The following is a 27,189-nucleotide window of genomic DNA, read 5'->3' on the forward strand; positions in this document are numbered from 1 at the left end:
TTTGGCTGGTGGTTCAGTCTCTGAGAGCCCAGGTGTCCAGATTGGTTGGCTTTGTTGGCCTTCCTACTAAGTGCCTATGTCCTTTCAGGCCCTCAGTCCTTTCCCTGAGCTCTTCCATATGAGTCCATACGCTCCATCCATGGTTGGGCTGTGGGTCTTCTCTGTCACTCTGAGAACAGTGATGCTAGACTCCTGCCTGAGCATAACAGAGTATCATTAACAGTGTCAGGGACTGGTTCTTGCCCATGGGATGGTTCTCAAGTTGGGCTGGTTATTGGTTGTCCATTCCCTTGGTCTTTGCTCCATCCGTGGTCCCTGCATTTCTTGTAAATGGGATACATTTGGGATTGAACCTTTGTAGGTGTGTTAATGTCTCTATCGCTCCACTGAGGTACCTGGCTGGCTACAGTATGTGGCCTCTTTAGGTTCCATATACTCAGTGCTATGAATCATAGCAAAGATCACCCTTACTGATTCTTGGACACCTCCTTATTCCAGGTTTCTGGCTCAGTCTCTAGATGCCCTCTACCTCCCCACCTCTGCCAGTTGCAGATTTTCATTCATTCTCATGACCATCTGGCCATCTCTCCTGACCAAGAAGGGCCTTCCTTCTTGTTTAGCTTCTTTGGGTATGTGGAGCATAGTAGGGGTAATCTGTATTTTATGACTAATATCTACTTACAAATGACTTCAAAGTGTGTATGTCCTTTGGGCCTTGGTTACTTCACTCAAGATGATATTCTCAAGTTCAATCTATTTGCCTGCAAAATTCGTGAAGTCTTTGTTTTGAATAGATGAATAATATTCCACTGTATAGTTATACCACATTATCTTTAACCATTTTTTTCATTTGGGGCAAATCTAGCTTGTTTCCAGATTCTGTTATAAATAAAGTTGCAATGAACAGTTGAGCAAGTATCTTTATGGGATGATTGAAGGATGTTTTGGGTATATGCCCAGGAGTGGTATAGCTGGGTCTTGAAGTAGAACTATTCCCAGTTTTTGTCATATGAGTCTTTTATTTGCTTGACTAAAGTTACCCCAATACATACATACATACATACATACATACATACATACATACATACACACACACACACACACATATATATATATATATATATATATATATATACATACATACATACATACAGATCTTTTATCTGACTACTTTGCTGAAAATGTTTATCAGCTTTAGGAGTTTCTTAGTGAATTTTTTTCACCCATTTGTTTATACCATCATATCAGCTGTAATTAATGATACTTTGACTTCTTCCATTCTGACTTTTATCCTCTTGATCTCCTTCAGTTTTGTTAGTGTTCTAGCTAAATCTTTGAGTACTATTTAGAATAGTTATAGAGATATGGGACATCTTTTTCTTTTTCCTGCTTCTAATTTCTTTCCATTTCATTTGATTCAACGCCTAATAATTTTTCCTTCCATTTTTATTAAATTGAGCATTTCTTATTTACATTTCAAATGGTATTCCCTTTCCCATTTTCCTGTCCATCAGACCCCTAACCCCTCCACCTCCCCTTCTATTACGGTGCTCCCCTCCCTATTCATTCCCTATTACCACACCTCGCAACAATCCTCTACACTGGCTGGGTCCAACCTTGGCAGGACCAAGGGCTTCTTCTTCCACTGGTGCCCCAACAAGGCTATTGTCTCCATATCCCCTCCTATGGGTATTTTTGTTCCCCTTTTAAAGAAGCAGTGAAGCATCTGCATTTTGGTCATCCTTCTTGAGTTTCCTGTGGTCTGTGCATTGCATCTTGGGTAATTTGAGCATTTGGACTAATATCCACTTACCAATGTGTGCATACCATGTCAACACCTAATTCTTACAATGGGTATTATAAAGTAGAACTTCAGAAATTTTGGTAATCGAAGCACTGATTTTTAGTGAGACACATTATCATATTCTATCATTATAAACCATTATAAAATGCTATTTGACTTAGTTTCCTTAGTTTTGAGTGTTTTTATGTGTATTGCAAATATGAGAATTGATAATAAATATTTTGTAGTATAGTGTTCATTTACTAGAAATGAAGACATAATTCATGTCCCTATCTTTCCCAATACTTGAAACTTAGTATAATTATGTTATAGCCATTTATTGAGTACATAAGAGATCACATTATTCACTTATTAGGTTTAGAAATATTACCAAGTGAAATGCATTTTTTGTTTCAAAAATATTAATACATAAACTTAAATTTAGTTGTAATACAAATCAAACAGAATTCAATAACCTAGCCTAAAATGGTGTCACACATCAAAATGTTATTCATTATTCTCGGAAATATAAATGTAGGCTAAAAAATGTTATGAATATTTTTAATGGTAAACAAATGAATATTTTTATAATTTTATATTATGTATTTATAAATATTTATTCATGTCTATATATTTATTATAATTAACCATATGACATATAACAATTATATTATAATTAATTATATGCAATTATTTTATTTTTATTTTATTTGTAAAAGTCATTTTATTTTGCTTGTTATTAAATATATAATTATCATATATTACTTATAAATTGTGTATAATATATTAAAATATAATCTATATTTATATGTTATATATGAATAATTTTTATAGTTTAATAGTAAATAAATAAATGAATAAAAGAAATAAATAAAGGAGCCACACATTGATTTTAAATGAATATGTACCTTGTAAGGAAGGATGGTAGGTCAGAGAGAGAACATAAAATATCATGGAAGCATGAAATTGCATGTTAAATAAGGACAAAAATCTATTTTTTAAAAGAATTGTTCATGCAGTTACTTGTTAAAGGACCAAGAAAGCACTGTAATTGACAAAGAAATAATTAAGATCTTTAACAGTCTTGACAAACCTCTCAGACCTGGTACTTTCTCGTTTCATCATCCCTGTTTTTTAAAGTTTTTAAAAAATATATTGTGTAACAATAATCATTTAAAATCCACAAATATAAAAGTGTTGATTTATTGTAGTTCAGATACATAAATTTAACATTCAAACATCTTAAAATTAAACGTTTTAGAAACAAAAGTTCAAACATTGAAACAGATGTAGTTTCCAGGGAACACCCAGAAAGAGAGTTTTGTTGTCTAATTGAGAACATTGGTAGAGATCATTCAGTAGGGAATAAAGAATGTTTAAACCAATGTTTAAATCAGGATCCCATCCTGGCCAAGGGGAGAATCAAAGCACATATGTGAACAAATACAGCTAAACTGTGCTTTAGAGACAAAGGTAAAAGTATGTCAGTTATAATATTCATAGTCTCTGGAAGAGTTCAATTCAGTGTTTCCTCTTTTACCTGCTTCAAAAACAAAATCAAAACCAAACTCCAGCGGAGTCTGTTATTTCCAAGCTCCTACCACAAAATCTCCTGTCTTGACGATTGACACTGCTGGTAAGAACATCGCCAAGTCACTGGCTTCCACATCTTTTTTTTTTTTTTTTTTTTTTTTTTTTTTTGAGCTGAGGACTGAACCCAGGGCCATGCGCTTACTAACTGAGCTAAATCCCCAACCTGGCTTCCACATCTTATAAAAGGATGCCTTTTTAGCTCCAAGACTTTAAATTTACTAGAGACAGCCTATGTTTGAGTATGTATGTCAGTCATGCCACACAAAGAAAAGCATTAAATATTTTCAAAGTGTTCTGCTCAAAGACTGCCGGCAATTGCTTCTCCTTCTGTTGGTCAGGTGGTTTTGCAACAGGTTGACTAATGCATATATATATAAAAACCTGAATATTTGGCTCATGCAAGCATTTTCAATTAACAGCAACCCCGTGGGAGGGTATTTAGAATAATTTTGTTGATCATCTAGTGGGCTCTGATGCTGTGGGAGGTGGAGGTGGACCTCCGTGATCCAGGTCATCAACATATGCAATAATGAGTTTCCTCCTGTCCTCTGGTACACAGTCCAGTACTAGATACCCTTTGTCATTCTGCTAAATTTTTTCTACAACTTTCAAGTGTTGATCAGGTTCTTGGATTGGCTTTTGGGATCTGTACATGACAAATTTGGTCTCTTTCAAAAGTGTGCTGAAGTCAACTTTGGCAGTGATGTGTATTCTTCAAACTCCTTTTGTTTTTTCCTGTCACTAGAGGAGAATTTAGTGCACTGAGGATCTTCCTTAATTATTTTTTTCTCTTCTTACCACAAGACTGTTAAGGTAATCTCAGAAGTTTCATTCAGAAGCTGCCTAGAGTGCTCCCTTTTCTTTTTGGTAAGTGCTTCAATATGTTCATTAAAAAGTTTCTCTTTTCCTCTCTTTCCAATAAGGACCCAGATTCCCAGCGGTGGTCTTTCCAGAGGGTCCTCCTAGTATCAGACCAGGACACGTGTGAAGAACATACCATGTCAGACAGAAGAGCCTTGAAATTCTGCATAGCTTCTTTTCATTTGTGCTGTTCTCTGTCTCAATCGATTTCTTTAGTTTGCTCAGAACATGCCTTTTGAACTTCTCTTTCACATTCTCGAAGACTTGCCTCAATGCGGGCTTGCCTTTCCAGCTCTTTTTCTTTTTCTGATTCTAAATTCTTAGCTCTTTTCTCTATGTCCTCTTTGAAAAGGTCTTCTCTCATTGACGAACTATCTACTGCTTTGTATCGTGGGCGATGGTCTCTGGAGGTGTGGTGGGCCCATGTGAGGAGATATTCCTTTTTGGGGAGGCATTGGTGGCATATTAGGATCAAAAGGAGGCCATCTAAAGGGGGACCTGGGTGGTGGAGGATGGCCTTTAATCATACCAAAAGGAGGAGGTGGTCTCATGAGAGGTGGCGGCCTTGCATCGTTGCATTTCGTGGGTGAGCTGGACCTCAGAACCTCCAGGCCTGCTGTTGAGCCATCCTCAGCTTCCTTGGATTGAATCGCTTGCCTTCCTGACTGTCCCCACCATGCTCCGCCATTATAGACAGCCTTGCTCATCCACTCATTTCATCATCGTAATAATTGATATCACCTTCAAATACCTTCATGTTTAGCCATTTCTATTTTACTTGCTCTTCGACTCCAGCCCACACGCCTACTGTTTTTCTAACAGTAACCTGCTCTGTTCATGTGACCAGTCACTTACCTCATTCATGCACAGTTTTAAACGTCTTCCCAATGACCTGATATTTCCATTTTTAAATATCTATAACCTGGTTTCTTTCCACCGGCAGGAATGAACTTCAATTACATTTTTATTATGTTTCTCCCCTTTTAGCTTTGGCAGCTCTTTGCTCATTTTTTCTGGAAGATCTATTCGTTCCTCTGACATAATCTTATTGCACCTTTCCACTTTTTAGATAAGCTTTAGTCTTGCTGATATTTTGGTTCTCATTATTAGTACCACTTATGTATTTTAAGCATTTTATATTTCTAGGCATTCATGGTAGCAACACACAATTGTCTAGGGGAAGAAGATAGAGATTAATTGATTGCCTTGTATATTTTATACTTTTGAAAGGGAATATAAAACAGGAATGTGAAACATAATTAGCTCCGAATGGATTTGGAGTGGTACAGGTAATATTTGTTCACAATGTAAATGCAGAATTTAATGTGCTTATATAAAATTGTTTTCTAATATCTTTTAATTAGCTTGTGGAATATTTCACATTATATATTATTTTCATGAGGATATAAAAAATGGTGGGGATGGCAGCTTTATATTTGTATTCAGACATCAAGAAGCCTCTCTATTGTGCTGTCAATGTTGTCAGTGGCTCTGAAGCAATGAGAATGAGTTTGCTCAAATTAAGAACTACAGGATCATTGATAATGTTAGGCAGGATTTACTTATGTAAAGTCAAAATGTGAAGATCTTAACAGTTTGATTTGTGGGTATCTTTACTCAATGAAAATATTGTAGTCCACAGCTCTTTAAGAAAATAGTGAGAAAGATACCAACCAATTAACTTCAAAATATGCTCCAGGTTTACATATTGAGAGCATTAATCACTTGTTTTTTTTTTTGTTTGTTTGTTTTATGCAGTGCATTTTTTATACTTCATTTAGTCAAATCTATCAGTAATAAGCCTGAAAAGGGATTAAAAATTACCTTTAAAATCTTTATCATTAAAATCATACTTAATCAAGAAAATTGTAGCTAAGATATTAATACGTTTTAGAAAATCATCTTTAAATTATTGTTAAAGGAAATGCTCAGATTTATGGAAACATCCTGGCAAACTGTTTTATCACACATACCATTCATTTTGCAATACCCTAAGTTCTTATTACTTTGGTTGTTTATTATTTTCTCCTATTTTTCACTAGATCTAGTCTTCTTCCCAATAAATCTCCTACCTTCCTCATGTGCTTTTTTCCTTGTGTCCTACTACTCTCAATTAGGGTTGCCTGCATACCATGGGTGGAAACTTACTACCTAAACAACGTCTTCCTAACAGTAGATAAGACACTGAGAAATATAATTTCTCCCACTTTAGCTACCTAGTTGCTTATAGTTCTTGAAGAAATGGGGCCTTATGACATCTTCTCCAATTCCTGGTAGACTCCTGATGTGCCAAATTTAAACAGAACCTTGTAGGTTGATGTTGTTATGCAGGTTAAAGCAGACACAAGATAAAATGAGGCCTGTAATTGGAAGAAAAGGGAGGGAGGTAGAAACAGAGGCTTTAGAAGGAGAGGGAGAAGGAGAAAGGGGAGGCAACATGGAGGCAGATGTAAATGATCCTCGACATGCATTCCTACACAGATACAGGATGTTATGACTATTTTTCTAAGTGATGGATTTCTATAGATCAGTTCATCTTATCTAGGTGGGTGGTTTATTTCTTTATCATTTGGTTGTGAGTTTACTGTGTGGATTTATTGTGGATTGAGAATTTAACATATAAATCTGATTGATAAATTACAGTTTATGGAGTCATGATTTCGTTGGGATTTTATACCTTAACTACTGGGGGGCAGTTGTGCGGAGTGTGGGCAGAGCCCGCAGGACAGGGAGCTGTGATAGGCCAGCCCCAGGTTGGACTTCTAGAGCCCTGAGTTTACTGGGTAGCTGGAACCAGAGAGTTTATGGCTAGTAGAGAGCCACTAGGAGAGATACTAACCAGTGATAAATTATGGTTAGTTTCATATGGCCGTCTGGTGTCTGAACTAACTCTAGCAACCAGTGTGTCAAGGTGCTATGTTAGAACTGCTTGTGGACTGCCTGGGTCAGAGAGTACTTGGCAGTGTGGAGCCACTGAGATAAAAGTGCCCTGCAGTGCCATGTGACCCTATGGGTGCCAGAATTAGCACAGGATAAAAGGTTACCAATTTTTAATATTTACTGCAACAGAACTTGTGAAGTTAATCAATGCTACGTGAGTTCATGGATGGAACAGCCATTTCATGTACCAAAGATAGAATCTAATAGCACTCCTTTCTATCCTCTGATTTCTTCCTATATTCTTTCTTCCTCCTTTTCCATTATATTTCCTGATATTCGAATAGGGTTTATAGATGTCTCCTTTTGGAATGATGACTCAACAATCACTTAATTTTAGCACTTTGGCCAGTTATGAGTCTCTGCCTTAGCTGTCATCCACAGAATATAAAACCATACTGGCCAAGGGTGAGAGCAATGCAAGTCATTGGGTATAAGCATAATATTATAGAAAATATTTGGATAGCATAATATCTATTTAGCAAAAGAACCACAGTAACTTCTCTCTTAGTGAACAGGGAATGTTGTGTGTAGTCTGTTGACAATCCACCTATTGATAAAAAACCTATGGGCCATGATTAGAAGGTGGGACATATGGCGAGGGAGAGAGAGAGAGAGAGAGAGAGAGAGAGAGAGAGAGAGAGAGAGAGGTATAAAGACAGGTAGGGATAGAGATTTGCGTGAGATGCTGAAGGAAGATGGCTGCATAAACCTGAGGACTAGGTAACCTGCCATGTGGCATGACTTAAAATAGAATAAACAGGTAATTAAGTTTTGAATTAGTCAGGGAAAATGCCAAAACTCCTAGGTGTTTTATCAACATATGTTTCAGAGTCATTATTTCTGGGAGCAAAGTGGCCTGGTGGAAACACGATGTTACAGATGGCACCAACTCCACCTAAGTCCCTGTTAAAGTTGGCGCCTACTCTACCTAAGTCCATTGACACACTGAACTATGAGCTTTTGGTCAGGATTAGAGTACCAGGCAAGAATTCCTCCTATGAACTGGCTTTGCAATTCAATGGGCACATTTTTCCTGTTACGTTAGTATTGTTCACAATATTTACAGCCAAATAAGTATTTTGCTGATGTTTTTACCAACATCTGCCTAGAAACCCACCTCTACCCCCAACATTAAGAGAACTAACAACCTGGAAGGAAGCATTCAGCTCAGTTACAATTTGATTTCACGTCCTGACTTTAAACTATTTTAATTATTAATGACTTAATGTTTAGTTCTAGTGGGCAACCAAGAGGAACTCCAATAACCTAATTATTTTGGAGGCCTCTGGGCCATAATTGCTCAGTGACTTATCAAGATGTGTCACATAATATGGTATTGAGAATTTTATTGGTTATTTTCTTTATTTATATTTCAAATGTTATCCCTCTTTCTAGGTCCCCTCCACAAACCCCCTACCCCTACCCACCCATTCCTGCCTCACTGTTCTAGCATTTCTCCATGCTGGGGTATTGAGCCTTCACAGTACCAAGGGCCTCCCCTCCCAATGATGCCAGATAAGGAAATCTTCTGCTACTTAAGCAGCTAGAGCCATGGGGCGTCCCCATGTGTACTATTTAGATGGTGGTTTAGTCACTGGGAGCTCTGGGGGGGGGTTGGTTGATACTGTTGTTCTTCCTGTGGGGTTGCAAACCCCTTCAGCTCCTTCAGTCCTTCCCCAAACTCCTCCATTGGGGTTCCCATGCTCAGTCTGATGGTTGGCCGCATTCATCCACAGGTGTATTGGCTAGATTCTGACAGAGCCTCTCATGGGACAGCTATTCCAGGCTTCTTTCACCAAGTGCTTCTTGGCATCAGCAATAGTGTCCAGTTTGGTGTCTGCAGATGGGATAGATCCCTAAGTGGGACAGTCTCTGGGTGGCCTTTCCTTCAGTCTCCACTATTCATCCCTGTGTTTCCTTTTAAAATCCTGTAGCTTTGGGGTATAGTATTATTAAGATATGAAGTATAGGGCTGGGGATTTAGCTCAGTGGTAGAGCGCTTACCTAGGAAGCGCAAGGCCCTGGGTTCGGTCCCCAGCTCTGAAAAAAAGAACCAAAAAAAAAAAAAGATATGAAGTATATTCATGTCACAAAACATTATTTGCAATTATATTTTAAAATTAGCTTGCAAAATGTAGGCTTCTAAATGTTTTTCATATGGATTAATTAATTTATTAATATTAGGGTTGAGGCAATGTTGTCACCACTCTAGGTAGCCCTGGCTGTTCTAAAACCCACTGTGTAGACACATTGGTTTTGAACTCATAGAGACCTATCTTCCTCTACCTCCCTGTTGCTGAGATAACTGGGATTAAAAGCCTGCCACCATGCCTACCTCTAATTTTAATTATGGTAAATCTACCTCACAACACTTTATCTCCTTCACTTCTCAACCCCCATCACTTTTTCAAGTTTTCCATTCATATCATATCCCTCCCTTGTTCTAAATTCATATCATACCTTTTTATTTCCTCTACCCTTTTATGTCCTCATATCTGGTGCTATGTGATGGCCATCTTTTACCTCTCAGGCTGCCACATGGATTCCATGTTAAAGAAACATCTTTAAATATTTGAAACTTTGTTTCTTCTATGAAAGACCATATATAACATTTGTCTTTCTAGACATGGCTTGGCTCACTATAAAATTTTCTAGTTCATATCAAGTTTGCTTACTTGTTTACTTACTGCAAATTTCCTAAATTCATTTTTCTTTCTAGCTGAACAGAATTCGATGGTGGGTATTTACTACAGCTTCATCATTCATTCTTCAGTTGATGGGCCTTTAGTTTGATTCTATTCTATCCTATCCTATCCTATCCTATCCTATCCTATCCTATCCTATCCTATCCAAAATATGTTGAATCCAGCCATATTAGTATGTGTGCAGAATTAAAAGGTTCTTTGACAATGTCATGAGCAGTATATCTGAGCAGTATATTTGTTTTTGGAAAATCTCCTTGCTAATATCAATAGTGGCAATGTTACTCCCTCAACATCTCCAAAAGTGAATAAAGTGTCTTTTCTTTCTCAACTTTGCCGATTGTTGTCATTAGATTTCTGCATGATTTTTTATTTTTGATTGGGGTAACACAAAATGTCCAAATTATTTTTAATTTACATTTTCTTGATGGCTAGGGGTGGTAAAGAGTTTGTTTTTTAATTAATTAATTATTTAATTTACTTTATATTCTGCCTGGGGTTTCTCCTTTCTCCTCTCCTCCAACTCCTTATCTATCTACCTCTCCACCCATTGACTTCCTTTTTTCATGAATAGAAACTTATTTAACATACAAAAGCATAGGAAAAAATAAAATTCAATCATTAGGCTAATATGAATGCTTGTAAGGATTTATCTGCTTAATCTTCCTCATAGTTTACTCTCTGCTTCTGTTTTTTTTTTTTTGTAGAATTTGTGATTCCCACAAAAAATTCCTGGGGTTTTTCTCTTTTGCTTCAGTTCTATAGGATGTCTAATTCTTGTCAACCATATATGTCAGTTCTTCTGAGAATTAAAGACATTTAGAAGATTTTTTGTCTCAATAGTTTTTTAATTAGAATAAAATATAATAAGATAAAACAAAAACATCACATCAAAATTGGATATGAAAACCAACAGAAGCTCAGGGTAGGGGCTTCCATGTCCTGACACTGTTAATGATGCTATAGTGTGTTTATAGACTGGAGCCTGGCATGGCTGTCCACTGAGAGGCCCAAGAAATAGCTGAAAGAGTCAGGTACAGGTATTTATACCCAAACAATGAGTGGAAGCCAGAGATTCCTGTGGTTGAAATAGGGAAACGCTGGAAGAAGCTGAGGAGGAGGACGACCCAATAAGAAAGTCAGCAGTCTCAAATAGTCTGGAACCCTAGATCTCTCACACTGAGTCACCAATCAGCCAGCATACACCAGCTGATATGAGGTCCCTGACACATACAGCAGAGGACTGCCTGGTCTGTCCTCAGTGAGAGAAGACACTTAGTCTTGGAGAGGCCTGAGACCCCAGGGAATGGGGAGGTGTGGTGTGGTGTGAGTAAAGGGAATGGGGACATCTTTTTGGAGACAGAAGAGGGAGTGTGGGATGGGGTGCTGTCAGGTAGCAGACCTGGAGGATAGCAGCTTGTGTGTAAAGGAAGTTTAAAGGATGATGAGGAGGAGGATGTTGAGGATGGTGGTGGTGGTGGTGGTGGTGGTGGTGGTGGTGGTGGTGGTGGTGGTGGTGGTGGTGGTGGTGCTTCTGCTGCTGCTGTTGTTGCTGCTGCTGCTGTTGTTGCTGCTGCTGCTGCTGTTGAATAAAAGAAAAAAAAAACAGAAATAAAAGAACACCAAGAGAAATCAGAAGAATCAAAGACTCATACATTCAAACATTCAGGAGTACCATAATAGTACTAAGTTGGTTAACTGATGCCAAAGTTTGGTACTTTTTCTCAATTCTCCCTGCATTCTAATAAATTTAATACAGTTCAAAATAGTAATATCTGAACTATAAGAGAGGGATAGATATTTAGCTTTCTCAGGAAAATGTGTACTTTCTCTTTCCTGACTTCGAGCATATACACTACACCTTTCTTACTTGACATTCTTAGCATCTTACACATACAGTGTTTCTCAAGCCTTTTCTATACTTCTTGACATTTATTCTAGGCTTGCCTCAGTAGTTTACTTTAATTACTTTTCACTGGTCTTGAAAGGACTGCCACATTTCTTCCTTTAACTCGGAGCCAAGGTTACTTCATCAGAGAGCTGTTCCCTGAACAACAAGTATGAGAGACCCCAATCTTATTATGTCAATATTTTTATCTTTCATTTCACTAATCATTATTTGAACTAAATTATTTTATTAATATTTTATAATTATAGTTATATTTACTATTATATTTTCTTCTTTTTTAACAGAAAGAAACATCTAGATTGGGAATCTGTATTGTTCATGATTATATCCTTAATATCCTCCGTGGCTGCCAGCATGAGGGCCCGCACTCAACACTAGCCAATCAGATGGGGAAGGTTGCTTTCTCATCCGTGCTGTCGTTATCTCTCGTAACATTTCACTAATAGTAAATAAGAAAGAGAATTATTTTGGTCTAAAAGATATTTGGGTAAGGGGGTAAAATTATCACTACAATCCTATTGTCATAGATACTGGTTATGCTCAGGAGTTTAGACCTGATATTTCAAATTCATTAATACAAATATTTAAATAATAAAAAATAGTAAAAGGAGCAAAAGCAAGTAGAATTGAGTAATCTTTTCCTACTTGGGATTAGAATATTTTATACATGTTAAAAAGATATTTATAACTCTGTTGGGATTTAATTTTAATGTTTTTGTCTTAGGAGATAGCATTTGAAATAGGACCTAGTACCTCTCTCAAGTAATACTTGTCCTCAGAGGACCCACTGATTATTTTCTGTGAGACTTTCTGAGTTTACTTCACCTGTTAGCATCATTATTGGCAATCTGTCTCACAGTATGTACGATCAGTTTGAACTCTAAATATTTATTCATTTGCTTTATGCATGTTCAATGTATAATTCACTGCAAGCAGAGATGTTGACAACTTCATGGCAAAATAAAGTTTTATTCCCCTCTGTTGTCTGTCAGTTTGTCTGTTTTGTTCAGTATTACACAAAGAAACTCAACAGAGTTTATAGACAGACTGCTCTTGCCCATAGGTGTGAGTAGTACTGGGTTGATATTGCCAGAGAAAGTAAGCGGTGCATAGTTCTCAAAGGATTTGGAGGGGGAAAGTGCAAATCACTGTTTTTTACAATTTAAGTCAAAGATTTTTTGCATCTATCTATCTATCTATCTATCTATCTATCTATCTATCTATCTATCTATCTATCATCTATCTATGCATGCTTCACTTTCAAAAAATTCATTTTCTTTTTTTTTTTTAAGATTTATTCATTTATTATATATAAGTACACTGTAGCTGTCTTTAGATACACCAGAAGAGGGCATCAGATCTCTTTACAGATGGTTGTGAGCCACCATGTAGTTGCTGGGAATTGAACTCAGGACCTCTGGAAGAGTAGTCGGGTGCTCTTAACCGCTGAGCCATCTCTCCAGCCCCAACTTAATGCATTTTCAATCACCTTTCCCTTTTATTGAAAATATATTCTTTTCTTTCATGATATATTCCGATTATGATGTGAGTCTTCATCCCCGTACTCCTCCCAAACTTGCTACTATGAGAAACAACCAGATGAGATCCCCAAGCCCCAAGTTCCTGACTGCTGAGTCTCCCAGCAAGCCTAAGAACCATAGGACAACCCTATTTTCCTTGGGCTCAATCTTCCAGTCCACAGCTCTAGCTGCAATCCTAGAGAGCTGCAGCCATTAGGGACCACCAGGAGAGACACCCCTTAATCCAATTCCCTGCCTGCTAGCCCCTTTGGATGAACTCTGCAGTGGTGAATTTCATCCTGTTCCCTCTGTAGTTCCTTCTCTCAGCAGTCTCCTCTTTCTGCTCTGTGTGAGATCCTCTGGTCCACACCTTTTCCTGTAATTCACAAGTGTGCACCTCTCAGTGACCAACAGATGAGGACCACAATTGACTCCCAGTCAGCCCCTCTCCAAATTCAGCAGCAGTGAGTTCTGCCCTGGTCTCTCTGCACTGGGTTTCCTGTCCACAGTTCCTCCAGCATTCTTGGAGGCCTGCTGCTACTTGGGACTACTATGTAGATCCCAAAGCCTCAAGTCCAAAGCCCCTAGGCCACTGAGTCCACTGGCAAGCCCAGCAACTCTAAGGACTGCTCTGTTACCTTTGCACTCCACCTTAAGTCCTCATCTCTACCTGAAAAGCCAAAGTCCTTCAGTCATCAAGGATCACCAGGTAAGATTTTTACCCCATCTTCCTGCTGTCCCTTCTGGGCAAGCACAACAGCAGGGAGTTCCTCATTGTCTCTTCAGCATTCCCTTTCTGGCCTATAGCTCTGCCTGTACCATTGGAAGACTGCTGCCACCCATGGCCAACCAGAGGCCTCTAGCTATCAGTGATCACCAGCTCTTCTTGCATTTCTTGAAGTTTGCTGCTACCATGTCAAACAGTTCCATCAGCAATCATAGAGGTCTGCTGCCTTCAGAAACTATCAGATCTGCTCACACTAGGGACAACCAGATGACTAAATACCAGTGCTAGAACACAACCAATAAAAGCCAAGTGAATAGGGCTCCACAAGAACTCAGCTTTCCTACTACACCAACCCCTGGATATGCTAATATAACTGAAGTATAAGAAAGTGACCTTAAATCTAATTTCATGAAGATTATAGATGCCTTTAAAGATGAAACGAACAAATTCCTTAAAGAAATACAAGAAAATATAATCAAATAAGTAGATACCCTAAAATAATTAATAAATATGTACATGAAAATGCAATCGAACTGGCAAAGGAAATGAGTAAATTTGTTCAAGACCTGAAAAATGAATATAGAAGCAATAAAGAAGACACAAACTTTAGCAATTATAGAAATGGAAAACCAAGAAAAAAGAATAAGAACTACTTACACAGCATCACCAAGAAAATATAACAAACAGTAGAGAATCTCAGGTATAGAAAATAGGATAGAAGAATTTGATAACATTGGTCAAAGAAAATGATAAATCTAAAACATTTCTAAAACAAAATATCCAAGAAATTTGGAACACAAGAAAAAGACCGAACCTAAGAGTATTAGGAATAGAAGAAAAAAATATGCCCACTCAAAGGCCCAGAAAATACCTTCAACAAAGTCATAGGAAATTTCTCTAACCAAAAGAGATGCCTATAAATATACAAGAAGCTTACAGATTACTAAATAGATTGGACCAAGAAGTAATATCCTCCCACTGTATAATAATCAAAACACTAAATGTATAAAACAAAGAAAAATATTAAAAGACAAAAGAGATAGTGACCAAGTAACATATTGAGGGATACCTATTAGAAATTCACCAGACTCCTCAACAGAGACATTAAAAGCCAGAAGGGCCTGAACAGATGTTTGACAGTTTCTATGAGATCACAGATGCTAGCCCATGCTACTATATACAGCAAAACTTTCAATCAACATAGACAGAGAAAACAAGATATTCCATGAAATATCAAATTTAAACAAGATCTTTCCATTATTCCATCCCTCCGAGGGATACTAGAATAAAACTTCAATACAAGGAAGGTAACAACACCCAAGATAACACAACAAATAAATAAATCACACCAACAAAACCAAAAGAGAAACACACCCACTCGCGCTACCACTACCAACATTTAATGAGCAGGAATTAACAATCATTGGTCATTAATATCTCTCAACATTGGTGGACTCAATTTCTCAATAAAAAGGCATAAACTAAGAGAGTGGATGCATTAATAGGATCCATAATTTTGCTGCATACAAGAAACACACCTCAGCAACAAGGTTAGATATTACCTAAGAATAATAGAACTGGAAAAACTTTTCTTTCTTTTTTTTTTTCTTTCCATCTTTATTAAATTGGGTACTTCTTATTTACACTTCAAATGTTATTCACTTTCCCGGTTTCCATGCCAACATCCCCCTAACTCCTCTCCCTCCCCTTGTATATGGGTGTTCCCCTCCCTATCCTCCCCTCATTGCTGGCCTCCCCCCCAAAGAATCCTGTTCACTAGGGGTCCAGCCTTGGCAGGGCCAAGGGCTTCCCCTTCCATTGCTGCCCTTACTAGGCTATTCATTGCTATCTATGCAATTGGAATGCAGCGTTAGTCCATGTATAGACTTTGGGTAGTGGCTTAGTCCCTAGAAGTTCTGGTTGGTTGGCATCGTTGTTCATATGGGGTCTCAAGTCCCTTCAGCTCTGTCAGTCCTTTGTCTGATTGCTTCAATGCGAGTCCTGTTCTCAGTTCAGTGGTCTGTTGCTGTCATTCACCTATGTATTTGCCATATTCTGGCTGTATCTCTCAGGAGAGATCTACATCCAGTTCCTGTCAGCCTGCACTTCTTTGATTCATCCATCTAATTTAGTTTGGTGGCTGTGTATGTATTGGCCACATGTGGGGCAAGCTCTGAATGGGCGTTCCTTCAGTCTCTGTTCTAATCTTTGCCTTCATATCCCCTCCCAAGGGTATTCTTGTTCCCCTTTTAAGGAAGGAGTGAAGCATCCGCATTTTAGTCATCCTTCTTGAAATTCATGTGTTCTGTGCATTTAGGGTAATTCGAGCATTTGGGCTAATATCCACTTATCAGTGAGTGCATACCATGTGTGTTTTTCTGTGATTGGGTTACCTCACTCGAGATGATACATTCAAGTTCCATTCATTTGCATATGAATTTCATAAAGTCATTCTTTTTGATAGCTGAGTAGTATCCCATTGTATAGATGTACCATATTTTCTGTATCCACTCCTCTGTTGAAGGGCATCTGGGTTCTTTCCAGCTTCTGGTCAGTGTAAATAAGGAGGCTATAAACATAGTGGAGCATGTGTCTTAGTTGTATGTTGGGGCATCTTTTAGGTATATGCCCAAGAGAGGTATAGCTCAGGTAGTTCAATGTCCAATTTTCAGAGGAACATCCAGACTGATTTCCAGAATGGTTGTACCAGTCTGCAATCCCACCAACAATGGAGGACTGTTCCTCATTCTCCAGATCCTCGCCACAATCTGCTGTCACTGGAGTTTTTGATCTTAGCCATTCTGACTGGTGTGAGGTCGAATCTCAGGGTTGTTTTGATTTGCATTTCCCTTATGACTAAAGATGTTGAACAGTGCTTCTCAACCATTCAGCATTCCTCGGCTGTGAATTCTTTGTTTAGCTCTGAACCCCATTTTTAATAAGGTTATTTGTCTCTCTGCAGTCTAACTTCATGAGTTCTTTGTATATTTTGGATATGAGCCCTCTATGAGTTGTAGGCTTGGTAAAGATGTTTTCCCAATCTGATAATTGCCGTTTTGTCCTAACAACAGTATACTTTGCCTTACAGAAGCCTTATAGTTTTATGAGATCCCATTTTTTGATTCTTGATGTTAGAGCATAAGCTGTTAATGTTTTGTTCAGGAAATTTTCTCCAGTGTCCATGTGTTCGAGATTCTTCCACACTTTTTCTATTAGTTTGAGTGTATCTTGTTTGATGTGGAGGTCCTTGATCCACTTGGACTTAAACTTTGTACAGGGTGATATGAATGGATTGATCTGCATTCTTCTACATGCTGCCCTCCAGTTGAACCAGCACCATTTGCTGAAAATGCTCTTTTTTCCATTGGATGGTTTTGGTTCCTTTGTCAAAAATCATGGGACCATAGGTGTGTGGGTGCATTTCTGCGTCTTCAATTCTATTCCACTGGTCTATCTGCCTGTCTCTGTAACAATATCATACAGATTTTATCAATATTAATAAAGCTCTGTAATACTGCTTGAGATCAGGGATAGCGATTCCCCTGGAGGTCCTTTTACTGTTGAGGATAGTTTTAGCTATACTGGCTTTCTTGTTATTCCAGATGAATTTGCAAATTATTCTGTCTATTGTTCTGTCTATCCAACTCTATGAAGGATTGGATTTGAATTTTGATGGGAATTGCATTGAATCTTTAGATCGTCTTTGGTAAAATGGCCATTTTTACTATATTAATCCCGCCAATCCATGAGCATGGGAGATCGTTCCATTTTCTGAGACATTCTTCAACTTCTTTCTTCAGAGGCTTGAGGTTCTTATCATACTCTTATCATACGAGGTATTTTATATTATTTGGGACTATTATGAAGGGTGTCATTTTCCTAATTTATTTCTCAGCTGGTTTCTCTTTTGTGTAAAGTACGGCTACTGATTTATTTGAGTTAATTTTATACCCAGTCACTTTGCTGAAGGTGTTTATAAGGTTAAGTTGTTCTCTCGTGGAACTTTTGGTATCACTTAAATATACAATCTTATCATCTGCAAATAGTGATATTTTGACTTTTTTCCTTTCCAATCTGTATCCTTTGATCTCCTTTTGTTTTCTGATTGCTCTGGCTAGGACTTCGAGAACTATTTTGAATAAGTAGGGAGAGAGTGGGCAGCCTTGTCTAGTCCCTGATTTTAGTGGGATTGCTTCACGTTTCTCTTCATTTAATTTAATGTTAGCTACTGGTTTGCTGTGTATGGCTTTTACTATGTTTAGGTATGGGCCTTGAATTCCTATTCTTTCCAGGACTTTTATCATGAAGGGGTGTTGAATTTTGTCAAATGCTTTCTCAGCCTCTAATGAAATGACCATGAGATTTTTATCTTTCAGTTTGTTTATATAGTGGATTACATTGATGGTTTTCTGTATATTAAACCATCCCTGCATACCTGGAATGAAGCCTACTTGATCACGATGGATGATTGTTTTGATGTGACCATGGATTTCAGTTTGCAAGAATTTTATTGAGTATTTTTGCGTGATATTCAAAAAGGAAATTGGTCTGAAGTTCTCTTTCTTTGTTGGGTCTTTGTGTGGTTTAGATATAAGAGTAATTGTGACTTCATAGAAGCAATTCTATAGCTCTCTGTTTGAATTTTGTGGAAAGTTTGGACAGTGTTGGTATGACGTCTTCTATGAAGGTCTGAAAGAATTCTGCCCTGAACTTACCTGGATCTGGGCTCTTTTTGTTTGGAGACTTTTAAAGTCTTCTATTTCTTTGGAGTTATGGGGTTGTTTAAATGGATTATTTGTTCCAGATTTAACTTCGGTATGTGGTATCTGTCTAGGAAACTGTCCATTTCCTCCAGATTTTCAAGTTTTGTTGAATATAGACTTTTGTATTAGGATCTGATGTTTTTTTTTTGAATTTAGTCTGAATCTGTTGTTATGTCTGCCATTTCATTTCTGATATTGTTAATTTGGACACACTCTCTGTGTCCTCTGGTTAGTCTGGCTAAGGGTTTATCTATCTTGTTGATTTTCTCAAAGAACCAACTTTTGGTTCTGTTGATTCTTTGCGTAGTCCTTTTTGTTTCTACTTGGTTGATATCAGCTCTGAGTTTGATTATTTCCTGCCTTCTACTCCTCCTGGGTGTATTTGCTTCTTTTTGTTCTAGAGCTTTGAGGTGTGCTGTCAAGCTGCTCCTGTTTTTTTCTGCAGGCACTCAGAGCTATGAGTTTTCCTCTTAGCACAGCTTTCATTGTGTCCCATAAGTTTGGGTATGTTGTACCTTCATTTTCATTAAATTCTAAGAAGACATTAATTTCTTTCTTTATTTCTTCCTTGACCAGGTTATCGTTGAGTAGAGCATTGTTCAACTTCCACGTATATGTGGGCGTTCTTCCTTTATTGTTATTGAAGACCAGCTTTAGGCCATGGTGGTCTGATAGCACGCATGGGATTATTTCTATTTTTCTGTACCTTTTGAGGCCCGTTTTTTGACCAATTATATGGTCAATTTGGAGAAAGTACCATGAGGAGCTGAGAAGAAGGTATATCCTTTTGAATTAGCATAGAATGTTCTATAAATATCTGTTAAGTCCATTTGGTTCATGACTTCTCTTAGTCTGTCTACGTCCCTGTTTAATTTCTCTTTCCATGACCTGTCTACTGCTGAGAGTGGGGTGTTGAAATCTCCTACTATTATTGTGTGAGGTGCAAAGTGTGTTTTGAGCTTTAGTAAGGTTTCTTTTACGTATGTAGGTGCCTTTGTATTTGGGGCATAGATATTTAGGATTGAGAGTTCACCTTGGTGGATTTTCCCTTTGATGAATATGAAGTGTCCTTTCTTATCTTTTTTGATGACTTTTAGTTGAAAATTGATTTTATTTGATATTAGAATGGCAACTCCAGCTTGCTTCATCTGACCATTTGCTTGGAAAGTTGTTTCCCAGCCTTTTACTCTGAGGTAGTGTCTGTCTTTGTCTCTGAGGTGTGTTTCTTGTAGGCAGCAAATTGTTGGGTCCTCATTGCATATCCAGTTTGTTAATTATGTCTATTTATTGGGGAATTAAGTCCATTGATGTTGAGAGATATTAAGAAATAGTGATTGTTGCTTTCTGTTATCTTTGTATTTGGATGTGAAATTATGTTTGTGTGCTTTTCTTCTTTTTGTTTTGTTGCAAAACTATTAATTTTTTGCTTTTTTCTAGGGTGTAGCTTGCCTCCTTGTATTTGGTTTACAATTTATTATCCTTTTTAGGACTGGATTTGTAGAAAGATATTGTGTAAATTTGGTTTTGTCATGGAATATCTTGGTTTCTCCATCTATGTTAATTGAGAGTTTTGCTGGATACAGTAACCTGGGCTGGCATTTGTGTTCTCTTAGGATCTGTATGACATCTGTCCAGGATCTTCTTGCTTTCATAGTCTCTGGTGAGAAGTCTGGTGTGATTCTGATAGGTCTGCCTTTACGTGTTACTTGACCTTTTTCTCTTACTGCTTTTAATATTCTTTCTTTCTTTTGTGCATTTGATATTTTGACTATTATGTGACAGGAAGAGTTTCTTTTCTGGTATAATCTATTTGGAGTTCTGTAGGCTTCTTGTATGTTTATGGGCATCTCTTTCTTTAGGTTAGGGAAGATTTCTTCTATGATTTTGTTGAAGATATTTACTGGCCGTTTGAGTTGGTAGTCTCCACTCTCCTGTATACCAATTATCCTTAGGTTTGATCTTCTTATTGTGTCCTGGATTTCCTGTATGTTTTGGCCCAGTAGCTTTTTCTGTTTTACATTATGTTTGACAGTTGTGTCAATAATTTCTATGCAATCATCTGCTCTTGAGAGGTTCAGTCTTGGCAGGACCAAGGGCTTCCCCTTCCACTGGTCCTCTTACTAGGCTATTCATTGCTCTTCATAGGCTATTCATGAGGTTGGAGCCCAGGGTCAGTCCACATATAGTCTTTGGGTAGTGGCTTAATCCCTGGAAGCTCTGGTTGGTTGACATTGTTGTTCATATGGGATCTTGAGGCCCTTCCAGCTCTTCCAGTCCTTTCTGAAGAACTTTAATAAGCAGAATGAGTTTTCCCAAAAATATATTGAACTATTTTGCTAAAAAAATGCTCATTTATTTATTCTTTGGTAAACAATAAAGTCAGAAAATTTTTATCATATTTTACAAGCAATTAGCAAGAAATCAATTAATATTAACATAGATATTGTTATTTATAAGCATTTTCATAGCTGTTTTTAACTTTTATATTATTCAGGGACTACCTCTTCCTTCTCTGGAAACACTGAGGCACATGCATGTAATATATAATGATGGAAATATTTCAGGTAGTACCAGGAGTCTGTTCTTTAATCCTATGTTTCCTGACTCTAATTATCTTGTTTCAGTAATGGTGAAGAGCTTTTAGTAATATTTAGGAAAGAATGAGAGTTTTTTAAATTTGTCTTAAATATGTTTTTAAAGAATGTGAGTCTGCACAGATGTTAAGAACTCAGTGAAAATTTGTAAAAAACAGTGAAGGACTTAGATAAAAATTAAATACTGCAGAGGCAGAATTAGGACAGTGGGCTTGGTTTTGGTTTTCTATAGTGACAAGAATCAGGTAGCAACAAGCATTCAAATGATCTAATTCTTTCAATAAATAAGGATGTGAATGACTGGGCGGGAGCACCTAATAACAGTGGGGTAACTAAAGAAGTTACCATTAATACAGACACCACTTTTGGCAGTGATTCGGTCTGTGAACATAGATAGTGTCAAATACGGTGGGAAAGTCCCCTTCTGATATTGTCTAATGAGGAAGTTGTTTAACCTTTTATTTTAAAGTGTTAAGATGTTGAAACTAGGGGTTGGGGATTTAGCTCAGTGGTAGAGCGCTTGCTTAGCGAGCGCAAGGCCCTGGCTCCGAAAAAAAGAAAAAAAAAAAGATGTTGAAACTAGAATTTTACCTGATATTGTGTTTTTAGGAACGTGGTTGCCTTCAGAAACGTATTCAGTTGTGAGCCTTTTGCAAACTGGTGGGATAATGGCAACAACCAAGTAGCTTTTGGCAGAGGAAACAGGATTCATTGTCTTTAACAATGATGATTGGTAAGTGGATAGTGATTAAAGAAGGATTTTATAATATTACACTCCACGAGGTTTCTTTTCATTTCCTGTTCATTTATATTTTTTTCATACATGAAAAATCTTTAGACAAGAAATTTAAGTCACAAATAAAGCTTCAGTATACATAAGAAAATTATGATATGTGCTTTCCTATTTTTCCTTCGTGCTAATACAATTTTGGTCTTTGACCTTTAACCACAGCAAATAATGAGAGTAGCATATATTCAAATTGCAGGCTCATTTGACACATTTTACAAAGCAAAAGTAGTAAACATACATCTTTTTTTTTGAGTTTTGTACACAGAAATAAAAATGCTTCAATTTGTATTCTTTCACATGTTGGTCACCAGTTGAACCAGCACAATTTGTTGAAAATTCTGCTTCCCCATCCACAACACTGAATGGTTTTAGTTTGTCAAACATCAAGTGACCAGCGTTAGCTGGATTCATTTCTGGGTCTTCAGTTCTATTCTATTGATCTACCTGCCTGTGTCTGTAACAATATTATGCATTTTTGTTTATTCACTATTGCTTTATTGTACAGCTTGAGGTCAGGGATGATGATTCCTCAAGAAGTTGTTTTATTCTTGAGAATAGTTTTCACTATCCTGTTTTTGATGTTGTTGCTGTTGTTGTTGTTGTTATTCTAAATGAACTTTAAAATTGCTCTTTTTAACTCTATGAAAAATTGAGTCAGAATTTTTGAGGGTATTGCATTGAATATGTAAATGTTTTTTATAGGATGATCATATTTTTACCTTATTAATCTTGTCAATCCATGAATATGGGTGATGTTTCCATCTTGTGAGGTATTCTTTTAGTTTTTTCTTCCGGGACTTGAAGTTCTTGTCATGCAGATTTTTCACTTTCTTGGTTAGAGTCACACAAAGTATTTTATATTATTTATGACTATTTGGAAAGGTGCTGTTTCCTAGTTTCCTTTTTCTTTTTTTTCTTTATTAACTTGTGCATTTCTTATTTATATTTCGATTGTTATTCCCTTTTCCAGTTTCCGGGCAAACATCCCGTTCTATATGGGCTTCCCCTCCCATTTCTCCCCCCATTATCGCCCTCCCCCCAACAATCACATTCACTGGGGGTTCAGTCTTGGCAGGACCAAGGGATTCCCATTCCACTGGTGCTCTTACTAGGCTATTCATTGCGACCTATGAGGTTGGAGCCCAGGGTCAGTCTTTGGGTAGTGGCTTAGTCCCTGGAAGCTCTGGTTGGTTGGCATTGTTGTTCATATGGGGTCCCAAGCCCCTTCAAGCTCTTCCAGTCCTTTCTCTGATTCCTTCAACGGGGGTCCCATTCTCAGTTCAGTGGTTTGCTGCTGGCATTCGCCTATGTATTTGCTGTATTCTGGCTGTGTCTCTCAGAAGAGATCTACATCCGGTTCCTGTCGGCCTGCACTTTGCTTCATCCATCTTATCTAATTGGTTGGCTGTATATATATATGGGCTACATGTGGGGCATGCTCTGAATGGGTGTTCCTTCTGCCTCTGTTTTAAACTTTGCCTCCCTATTCACTGCCAAGGGTATTCTTGTTCCCCTTTTAAAGAAGGAGTGAAGCATTCACATTTTGGTCATCCCTCTTGAGTTTCATTTGTTCTGTGCATCTAGGGCAATTCAAGCATTTGGGCTAATAGCCACTTAACAATGAATGCATACCATGTGTGTTTTTCTGTGATTGGGTTACCTCACTCAGGATGATATTTTCCAGTACCCTCCATTTGCCTATGCATTTCATAAAGTCACTGTTTTTGATAGCTGAGTAGTATTCCATTGTGTAGATGTACCACATTTTCTGTATCCATTCCTCTGTTGAAGGGCATCTGGCTTCTTTCCAGCTTCTGGCTATTATAAATAAGGCTGCTATGAACATAGTGGAGCATGTGTCCTTCTTATATGTTGGGGCATCTTTTGGGTATATGCCCAAGAGAGGTATAGCTGGGTCCTCAGGTAGTTCAATGTCCAATTTTCTGAGAAACCTCCAGACTGATTTCCAGAATGGTTGTACCAGTCTGTAATCCCACCAACAATGGAGGAGTGTTCCTATTTCTCCACATCCTGGCCAGCATTTGCTGTCACCTGAGTTTTTGATCTTAGCCATTCTCACTGGTGTGAGGTGAAATCTCAGGGTTGTTTTGATTTTTGCATTTCCCTTATGACTAAAGATGTTGAACATTTCTTTTAGGTGTTTCTCAGCCATTCGCATTCTCAGCTGTGTGCACCCGGTCCCAGATGGCGTTAGGGTGTTTGCCTCTGTAGTCCCAGGCTCATGTTTGCTTGTGAGTGGTTGCTTTTGAGCTCTCTGTGAGGGTGGCAACCAGGAGGGTCTGTGCCGCCTTTTCTGGGAGCCCCCGTACACCTGGGTCCCAGATGGCATTAGGTCTTTTCCTCTGGAGTCAGAAATGTGGGCAAAGTGTAGTCTCTTCTGGCCTCCCAGGCATGTCTGCCCCTCTGAAGGGTTAACTCTCCCTCCCATGGGATTTGGATGCAGAGAACTGTTGGTCAGGTCCCTTCTGGTCTGGGCGGTGTCTGGAGCATGGGGAACCTGCATCTCTAGTGCCCCTATCTTCCAGTTCCCAGAGGCCCTATACAGTTTCCTCTTGGGTGAGGGATGTGGGCAAGGGTGGGCACTATTGGTGGTTTCTCCTGCTCTGCAGTCTCAGGAGTGCCCACCTGTCCGGGCGGTGAGCTCTCTCTCTCCCAAGGGGTTTGGGGGCAGTGAGCTGCGTGCCGGGATCAGTGAGGTAGTAAACATACATCTTAACATCTTAAAGAAGGGGCCATATTAGTACTGGAGTACTTTCTCCAGTACTTATGATTATCACTTATATATTCATTCATTTTACAGTCTTCAATTCTCTATGTCTGTATTTTAAATATTTTTAAGGAATATTTGCATCTGGACATGGGTTTCTTCAATATGTTGCTTACTCTACATTTAAAACTCTCAATATTGTCTATTCACCTCTAGTACCTGTGTTCTTTTATGGTTCCTTCAAATCTAGGTCAGTACCAGGAGTGGTGCTCAAAGCCATTTGTCCTAGTACTGAAAAATCAGAAGCACACATATTGCCAGATGTCTGAGTTCTCCTTTTCTGAGTAGTGAATTTCAGTTCAGCCATTGCTATGTAGAGAGACCATGTCGCACAAACAAAATAAAACAAAAATGGATTCTAGCTTAGAGAATCTCGTTCGGAGCCAGTGAACTGTCTCAATTCAAAATTAGCTTTCTATCAGGTTGAGATTACTTTTTCATAAGCATGCTTCATTGGCTTCAACCAAATAATTGAAGCATGTAACATTTTTCTTTCTCTGAAAGAGTGCGTAGTTGGTTGTTTAGGAGAACTAGAATTATTTCATGTGCACACTTTTCTACTACAAACTTGTATGTATCTATAGAAATGCTAGTTTTCTTTTAATTCTAGAAAAATTGTTTGTGACATCATATAATTGAAGTTTTAAAGAATTAATGCTATTAAAATAAAAAAAGAATCTCAATCAGAGTGTAAATCCAGCAAAGGACAGACTGAAAACAATGACAATCCTCAGGGGAGGCCTTTACTCTTGAACTTGTATTTGTTGTCTGAATTTCTTTGTCTGGACACCACAGCCCATGAAACCAACACACATTTAAAACAGTGTCTTTGGTAGAGAGAACCTGCTTGCTCCAGCTGACACTGTCTTGGTAATTGGATTATGTTCCTGAACTCTGAGTTCTTATTGTTCTACAGTACATGGTTGGGGCACTGATCATTCTGTGGACAATACATAATGAATCTTCTTGCATGAGACTGGGTTGAATTTCAATTAAATACTAATTTTTTTTCCCCAGCGCTTTGTCAACAACCATACTGTCTGGTCTTCCTGCTGGCACATATTGTGATGTCATTTCAGGAGAAAAAGTCAATGGCAATTGCACTGGACTTAAAGTAAATGTTGGCAGTGATGGTAAAGCTCACTTTTCTATTAGTAACTCTCCTGAAGACCCATTCATTGCTGACTCAAAGTTGTGAGAGTCAAATTAAAGATGTGAAAAAGCACATCACTTGAGTCTGTGTCTTTTTCATATGTCCTGCATTATATTTTAATTTCTATTTTGTTTCTTTATTAATATGTGTGCTGTGTCTATTTGAGCATTAGAATGTATGTAGGTTGTTTGAACAATCATGTGCAATGGCCTTTCTGCTCTTTCTTTTTCCATAAACTGTGAATCACACTGTATTCATCAGGTTTCTCTGGAAAGCACTTTTTCCTTGTGGTAATAAACCTGTAAACAATACACTTGAATAGACAGAAATCTTCAAACACACAAAGAGTCATAAGATAGCATCATCAATGTGGATTGTTTTCTAAATGCAGGCAAAGGCAGGCACAAGATCAGGCAAGGCGTATGATTGGGCAGTGAAAACGGAGGACAAACAGAGTTTTGGAGAGAGGAGAGAGAAAGGAGAAAAGGAGAAGAACCAAGATGGAGGCAGAGAAGGACGACCCACATCTGTGTGACCTTAAAGGGCCACAAATAGTTATGAATATTTTATAAGGAATGGATTTTTATAGGAAGATTTGTTTTATCTAGGTGGGCAGTTTATATCTATAATAATTAGCTCTGAGTTTATTGTGCTGATGTTTTGTGAAGTGAGAACTTAGTGATATAAATATGATTGATAAATTACAAGGTTATTGAGTTTTGATTTTAACAGGTTACTGGGAGTTTTGACAATAACCACAGGGGCAGATATTGGGAATGTGAGCAGAGTCCTCAGCTAAAGAGTTGCAAATAGGTGGCTACTGCCAGGCTTAGAGAGTTAGCACTGTGCCAGTGTGGGATGGAGATTGGGAGCTTGGCAAGTCAGGTTGAGATGCCTTGATGATTAAGGTAAAAACACCTTGCATAGGCCATGTGGCCCACTGGAGCCAGCAATAGCGTGGGATGGTGCTTTTTGTTTTATTATTTACCGCAACACATCCTAGATACAGATAGCACTAGCAGAAAGTCTAAATGTTTTTCCAAAGAAAATTCTCAGTTGTCTGAAT

At 38.0% G+C, this 27,189-nt stretch overlaps 1 pseudogene; it reads left to right on the plus strand.

Annotated features, from left to right (window-relative positions):
• Window positions 1-13,328: 13,328 nt before the first annotated feature.
• On the plus strand, window positions 13,329-26,168 carry LOC116895764 (annotated as a pseudogene).
• Window positions 26,169-27,189: the final 1,021 nt, after the last annotated feature.

Source organism: Rattus rattus, chromosome 3, assembly GCF_011064425.1.
Source record: "Rattus rattus isolate New Zealand chromosome 3, Rrattus_CSIRO_v1, whole genome shotgun sequence".
Taxonomy (NCBI): Eukaryota; Metazoa; Chordata; class Mammalia; order Rodentia; family Muridae; genus Rattus; species Rattus rattus.